Source organism: Sminthopsis crassicaudata, chromosome 2 (genome assembly GCF_048593235.1).
Source record: "Sminthopsis crassicaudata isolate SCR6 chromosome 2, ASM4859323v1, whole genome shotgun sequence".
NCBI lineage: Eukaryota > Metazoa > Chordata > Mammalia > Dasyuromorphia > Dasyuridae > Sminthopsis > Sminthopsis crassicaudata.
In genome coordinates this window covers 491,952,177-491,960,754 of record NC_133618.1, presented here as the reverse complement: position 1 = coordinate 491,960,754, position 8,578 = coordinate 491,952,177, and positions in this window count along the sequence as shown.

Below are 8,578 nucleotides of genomic sequence, written 5' to 3'. Positions count from 1 at the left end.
TTCTTAGTGATGTAATGATGGGAATATACTCACTCAGTGTGCAGCATATAAGCAAGAAGCTTCCAGGGCCAAAGGGGACTCTGGGAGATTGTGAAGCCAGGATTCAGTTGGGGAGAACTGAGGAAGACAGAGAAGTGGTGGCAGGCTGTACTGTGGAGAACACTGAAATCAAGATTCAGAAGGCCTCCAGAAAACTAGCTGAGCCCAAGTGGAGATAAGATTTGAAAAGAGATATTAAAGAATCTGGACTTTAACTCCTGGCTGCATTTGGGATGATTATTACACAGAACTGAAATGAAGCTTGCCTCTAGAAGCTCCCCAAGAAACATGCTCCCAGAGAAAATTATACTTTAGAGAAAAACATTACATTTTGGTACCCAACGTGGGGCAGACACAATACTGATTTCAGTGGAAAAGTCTCTGTGACCCAGAAATTAGGGTGAGTATAAAATAAAAAAGGAAACTTCGTTAAAGAGCTAAAATTGTATTTCAGCTAAAATGGGATAGATGTTTACAAAATAGCCTTCTTTTCCTCTCAAGGAAAATGTGTAGAGAGCATTGTCAGGGTTATGAAAAGCCAATGTTTGATTATAATTTGGGAGCAGATCACTGAAACTTTAGAAACTGTACAGTACACATCTCCTTGGTTCTCTATGGAAAAAGTATTGGATTTAGAGGAGTGGAAATTAGTAGGATAACAAATATGCTAATTCTACAATGAAAATGGACCTGACTCAATTTCCAAAGACATACTTAATACATATAATTTAATACAAGTGGCTTTAGGAAATTATATAAGTTATAGAATAAGGAAAAAGAAGAAAGAGCAGGAGGGGGAGGTGCCAACTAAACTAGGTGAAAAGGATGAAGAATCAGATAAGAATGGAGTTAAGTACAATTCTGAGTGTGGTACTTCACAACAGGAGCATTTCCCCACCCTGACCTACTTCCCTCAATTAACCCTTCATGGGTGAAGGGAGAAGGACAAGGGGAAGAGGCAGTGACACAAACAGAATTATCTATTAAGCATCCTATGACAAAATTACAAAAAGCACTGGTCAAGACAAAAAATGAAGGACATTTTTTAAATGTCTGATTTTATAAATGCATACCCTGTGATTGAAGAACTTGACTCTTCAGGTCAGAAAAGGAGAAGATACACTCCTTGTGATCTGGGGAAAAATAAGAATTTAAAAAAGGGTTGCCCTCTTTATGGGACTACATCATCTTATGTTAAAATGTTAACAGGTAATTTGATTTATGAAATCCTTACCCCTAGTGACTGGAAATCCATAGCAATGACATGCTTAAAACCTGGACAAAACTTGTTGTGGCTTTCAGAGTATCATGAATTATGTAGGATTCAAGACAGATGCAATACGAAAATAGGCGTTAAGGCACAAATCAATTTTGACCAACTAGCAGGTGAAGGTCAGGATGGAGAAAATTCAGAAAAGATTAATTACCCCACAACAGCCAACACATAGCCAGTCACATAGCAGAAAGGAATTACAATTGGGGAGAATACAGGTTTTTAAACCAACAGGGTAATGTCCAGTGCAAACAGCTCTGATGCAATTGCCAGGGAATGAGGAAAAATCCCAAATGTGGTAAATAGAAGGGAATTAGATAGCTTGACTGCTTGGGAGAAAGGGTTTGCTTGTATTCCGACAGATGGAGAAGGAAACAGATAGGTGGCAACAAGCACCTGGAGAAAGAAAAAGAGAAAAATCTGGAAACAAAGGAAAAGACCTATGAACAAAATCTGCAGGAATCATTGGATTTTCTAACACAAGATAAGACTGTTTCAGGACTTGAAAACCAGCAGGATTCATTGGATTTCTTGAGATGAAAATTTGTTGATAAAGATTGTTGCAGGACTTGAAAACCATCAGTAATCATTTCATTCCCTAACACAAGATGAGACTGTTGAAAGACTTCAAAAGTTGCAGGAATTATTGGATTCTAGGCACATAAATTAATGGACAATTGATTCCTTTTGGACTATTTATAGGACTTATGGATATGTATAATTCCTCATGTTGATTCATGTTATTTGTTACCTCATTACTAGCCTGTGTTATGCTACTATATACTTATGTAAATATGTGTAATACTTCCCATATTGATGGATTCATGTATACCTGTTTCAAGTGAGCCCCTCCAGAAACCCACTAATTTGATTTAATTTTCCATTTTCTTTAAAAAAGATGAGTAAAAAAGCCAAGGAAGCTCTAATTATAAATAGCTTTTATATAGAAAGAGAACAAACCTGAGGAGAGTAACAGCAGACAATCTCTAGGATAAAACCCCAAAGGGGGATATAGTCTGGAACCCTTCACACAAGGATTTCCTAGAAGAAATTATAAAAGATCTTAAAAGAGAGCTGGAAGAAAAAATAGGGAAAGGAAAGAGAAGCTCTGCAAGAGAGTATGGAAAAGGTATAAAACTCATTAAAAGAAAGATTTCATAACGTGGAAAAAGAAAACAACTTCCTGAAATGTGAAATGAAAAAGGCTTTACCTTTTTCCATGAGAATTCTCAGAGAAACAGAATTTCTTAATTGGAAGAGATAGAAAACCTCCCAGGAAAGTAGGATTTGTGAATTGGAAAAGATAAAGAACTACCAGGACAGTAGGATTTATGAACTGGAAAAAGAAAATAACTCATTAAAAAAAATTAGTGAAATGGAAAAAAAAATCCATAGAGAAAACAATTCAATTAAAAACTCAATTGGACATATACAAAAAGAAGTAAAAAAAAAAGTTAAAGAACAAATAACGATAAAAATAAGAATTGAACAAATACAAATGAATGATTTGTGAAGACATCAAGAATCACTCAAGAAAAACAAACAAAAAAAATTAAAAAAATAGAAAAATGTTAAATATCTACTTGGAAAAACAACAGATCTGGAAAATAGATACAGGAGAGATAATCTGAGGATTACTGGACTTCCTGAAAATTATGATGAAAAAAAAGAGCTTAGACACTATTTTGCAGGAAATCATCAAAGAGAACTGCCCATGTGTAATATATTGTAAAGAAGGTAAAATAGGCATTTAAAGAATTCATTGAACACCTTCTAAAAGAGAGTCCAAAATACAAGCTCCAAAGAATATTGTGGCTAAATTTCATATGTACCAGACTAAAGAAAAAATATTACAAGCAGTCAGAAAAAAAAAATCAAATACTGAGGAGCCACCATAAGGGTCATTCAGGATCTAGCAGCCCCCACATTAAAGAATTGAAGTTCCCGGAATATGATATTCCATAAGGCAAAAGAACTTGGAATGCAGCCAAGAATAAGCTAGGCTAAGCTGAGCATTTCCTTCCAGGAAAGAATATGACATTCAATGAAACATGTTAGAATTCTTACAAGGTGCTAAGTCATTGGAATGAATAGAGATAATAATTATCTAATTTAGCATGATACTTAACAGTTCTCTAGTTCAGTAAGGTACTTATTAGAATTCCACAAGATTCACATCTTTAAAAGAGCATAATTTTAAGGAGCTCCCACAAGCCCAGGGAGTACCCAGAAGCCCACTCTCTTGGAGGCGGAGTTCATTCCAACGTCCACTTTTGTGCTGGAGGGAGACATTGGGAGGACAAGAGGCTGAAGCTAGCTGGAGAGATTTGGAGGGAGCTCTTGGAACCAAGGAGAGAGACAGGCCTCAATTAAAGCTAATCGGACCCTGGAAAAAATTCAGGACTTTGAAGGACACAATAAAGGATCTGGACTTTAACTCCTGGCTGCATTTGGGATTATTGAAATGAACTGAAACTAAGGTTGCCTCCAGAAGCTTCCCAAGAAACCTGCTCCAAGAGAACAATTATAATTTAGAGAAAAGAACAATACAGAAACAGGTGAATTCCATTTATTCCTAATGAAAAAAACAGAACTAAGCAAAAAATTTGACCTCCAAATATAGGACTCAAGAGCAGCATAAAAGATAAAAAAGAACTCTTTAGAACTGTATTTCTGTTATGAGCATGCATAAAGAACACGTGTATAATTTGATTTTCTGTTATAATATAAAAAAAGAAGTAGAAGTGAAAAGGGAATTGTGTCAGAAAAAGATAAAAATAGGGAAACTACATTCCACGAAGAGGCAAAGGAAGCCTATTTTATCTGAGGGAATTAAGGGAGGGGGAGGAACATTGTGTGAATCTTATTCTCATCAGATTTGGCTCAAAGAATAAATATTAGACATATTTGGTTTACAGAGAAACTTCTTTTACCTTATTAAAAAGTGGGAGAAGAAAAGAAAAGGAAAAAAGTAGGCTAACTAGAAAGGAATACAGAAAAAATTAGGGAAAGGTATAGGAAAGGGGGAGGGATTCAAAATGAGTGGTAAGGATTCTAAAGAGGGAGAGCTGTGTGAGGAAAATCATGCCCATAAGTTTAATACTGGGGAGGGGAATAAGGAGGGAAAGAAAAAGAAAAGTATAATCTGAGCATAATAAGATTGCAAAAATAAAGAATTAGTAGTTTTAACCATAAATGTGAATGGGATGAACTCTCCCATAAAGTGGAGGTGGACAGCAGATTGGATCAAAAGTCAGAATCCCACAATATCTTATTTGCAGGAAACATATTTAAAGCAGGGTGATACATACAGAGCAAAGGTAAAAGGCTGAAGCAGGATCTATTATGGTGAAATAAAAAAACAAAACAAAACAAAACAAAAAACCAGCAGGGATATCCGTTCTTATCTCAGATCAAGCAAAAACAAAAATTGATCTCATTAAAAGAGATAAGGAAAGAAACTATATCTTGCTAAAGGGTATCACAGACAATGAAGCAATATCAATACAATACATATATACACCAAATGGTATAGTATCTATATTCCTAAATGAGAAGTTAAGAGAGTTCTTAACTGAAATTAGAGCATTCTTATATATCAATAACAAAATCCAACAGTTAGAGATACAAAGAGAAATTTCATTTAAAATAACTGCAAATAATACAAAATATATGGGAATCTATCTGCCAAGGAAAAGTCAGGAACCATATGAGCAAAACTACAAAATACTCTCCACAGAAAAAAAGTCAAATATAACCAACTGAAAAAATATTAAATGCTCTTGGATAGCGTGAGCAAATATAACAAAGATGACACCAATACCTAAACTAATCTATTTATTTAGTGCTATAACAATCAGACTCCCAAAAAACTATTTTAATGGCCTAGAAAAAATAACAATAAAATTTATCTGGAAGAACAAAAGGTCAAGACTTTCAACAGGACTAATGAAAAAAAAAATCAAATGAAGATGACCTGGCTGTACCAGATCTAAAACTGTATTATAAAGCAGCAGTCACTAAAACCATTTGGTATTGGCTAAGAAATAGACTAGTTGATCAGTGGAATAGGTTAATTTCACAGAAGAAAATAGTCAATAAATTTAATAATCTAGTGTCTGACAAACCCAAAGACACCAGCTTTTGGGACAGGAATTCACGGTTTGACAAAAACTGCTGGGAAAATTGGAAATTAGTATGGCAGAAACTGGGCATTGTTCAAAATGGGTTCATGATCTAGGAATACAAAATGAGATTATAAATAAATTAGAAGAACATAGGATAGTTTATTAATCAGACCTATGGAGGAGGAAGAAATTTGTGACCAAAGAAAAACTAGAGATCATTATTGATTCTAAAGAAGAAAATTTTGATTATATCAAATTAAAAAAAAGCTTTTGTACAAACAAAACTCATGCAGACAAGATTAGAAGGGAAGCAATAAACTTGGAAAACATTTTTTATAGTCAAAGTTTTGATAAAGGCTTCATTTCCAAAATATATGGAGATTTGATTCTAATTTATAAGAAATCAAGCCATTCTCCAATTGATAAACAGTCAAAGGATATAAACAGACAATTTTCCGATGAAGAAATTGAAACTATTTCTAGACATATGAAAAGATGACCAAATCATTATTAATCAGAGAAATGCAAATTAAGACAACTCTCAGATACCACTGCATACCTGTCAGATTGGCTAGGATAATGCTGACTGATGGAGGGATGTGGGAAAACTAGGACATGGATGTATTGTTGATGGAATTATGAATGCATCCAAACATTCTGCAGAGCAATTTGGGAGTATGCTCAGAAATTATCAAACTATATATGCCCTTTAATCCAGCAGTGTTACTATTGAGCTTATATCCCAAAGAGATCTTAAAGAAGGTAAAGATACCTGTACGAACAAAAATGTTTGTGATAGCCCTTTTTGTGGTGGCTAGAAACTGGAAATTGAATGGATGCCCATCAATTGGAGAATGGCTGAATATGTTGTGGTATATGAATGTTATGGAATATTATTTTTCTGTAAGAAATGAACAGCAGGATTATTTCAGAAAGGCCTGGAGTGACTTACATGAACTCATACTGAGTGAAACGAGGAGGAGCAAGAGATCATTATCTACGTCAACAACAATACTATATGATGATCAATTCTGATGGACATGGCTCTCTTCAATGAGATGAACCAAATCAGTTCCATTTGTTCAATAATGAATAGAACCAGCTACACTCAGCAAAAGAATTCTGGGAAATGAGTGTGAACCACTACATAGCATTCCTAATCCCTCTATTTTTGTCTGCCTGCATTTTTTATTTTCTTCACAGATTAATTGTACATTATTTCAAAGAATGATACTTATTGTGCAGCAAAATAACTGGATGGATATTTATACATATATTGTATTTAACTTATACTATAACATATTTAACATGTATTGGTCAACCTGCCATCGAGGGGAGAGGGTAGGGGCAAGAAGGGGAAAGTTGGAACAAAAGGTTTTGCAACTGTCAATTCTGAGATATAACCCATGCATATATCTTGTAAATTAAAAGGTATTTAAAAAAAAAGAAATGACCAACAGGTTGATTTCAGAAAGGCTTGGAGAGACTTACATGAACTGATGCTGAGTGAAATGAGTGGACCAGGAGATCATTATATACTTCAACAACAATACTATATGATGATCAATACTGATGGACATGATCAATACTGAGAGACATCTTGTCTCTTCAACAAGATGAACCAAATGAGTTCCATTTAGTCAATAATGAAGAGAACCAGCTTCACTCAGCAAAAGAACTATGGGAAATAAGTATGAACCACAACATAGCATTTCCTCCCTCTGTTTTTGACTGCTTGCATTTTTGATTTCCTTCTCAGATTATTTTTACCTTATTTCTAAGTCTGATTTTTCTTGTACAGCAAAATACCTGTATGGATATGCATACATATATTATATTTAACATATTTAACATGTATTGATGTACCTGCCCTCTAGGGGAGGGAGTGGGGGGAAGGAGGGGAAAAGTTGGAACAGAAGGTTTTGCAAGGGTCAATGCTGAAAATTACCCATGCATATATCTTGTAAATAAAAAGGTATAATAAAAAATAGAAAAGGAAAGATCCAAGTGAAATATATTTTCAAAAAATCATTTGGCAAAATGGGAAAGCAACTTGAAAAATAGAATTGGTTAAATGGAAGAAGAGAACTACTCCCTAAAAAAGAAAAATTGGTGAAATGGAAAAAAAAATCTAATAAAGAAGACAACTAATTTAAAAGTTCAATTGACCAAATGCAAAATGAGATTTAAAAAAAAGTAATTGAAGAAAAGAATTCACTAAAAATGAGGAAGTGAATGACTCATTGAGATATCAAGAATCAGTGAAACAAAACCATAAAAGTGAATTTAAAAAAAAAAAAGACTGTAAAAAAACTCATCAGAAAAACAATTGACTTGGAAAATTGATCCAGGAGAGATAATTTAAGAATTATTGGACTACCTGAAAATCACAATGAAAAAAAGAGGCTAGATAATATCTTTCAAGCAATCTTCTAGGAAAACTGCACTGATATCCTAAAACAAGAGGGTAAAATAGCCATTAAAAGAATCCACTGATCACTTCTTAAAAGAAACCACGAAGTGAAAACTCCAAACATTTATTAAGATTTACCACATTTCCTGTATTAAGTAGACATTGTACTCCTGGACACATATACCATTGAAAATATATAGTCCTTTTGTTAGGTAGCAAAGAACTAGAAGCAAATTGTAATATATAATGCAATAGAATATTAATATATTGTAAGAAATAACAAATATGATGAACACAAAGAATTACTTAAACTATTAGAGGATAAAATAAATAGAACCAAAAAAACAATACATGGAAGGAATATAAATGGAAAAGCAAAAGAACAAAGAAATACTTGTTCCTGGATTGGGTGTTTTTTTTCTTTTACCTTTAGGAATTCATTTATGTCTTTTTTCACTTTTCAATTACAAAAATATGTTTTCTCTCCTTCCTCCCTTTTCCTCCCCCTGCAAAAAACAAACAAACAAAAACAATAGCAATACCAGCAACAAAAACACTACCATTACTTCCCCCAAAAAACAAAGCATAATGAAACTCTTAGAATAAATATCCAACTAGAAAACTTAAAAGGAATTTAATCTAAGGAGAATTCCAACCCTTGGTGTTCTATTCAGCCTGGTCTTAGCAGAAAAGGACCCTCTTTTGTACAGATTTTCCTAGGCAAAT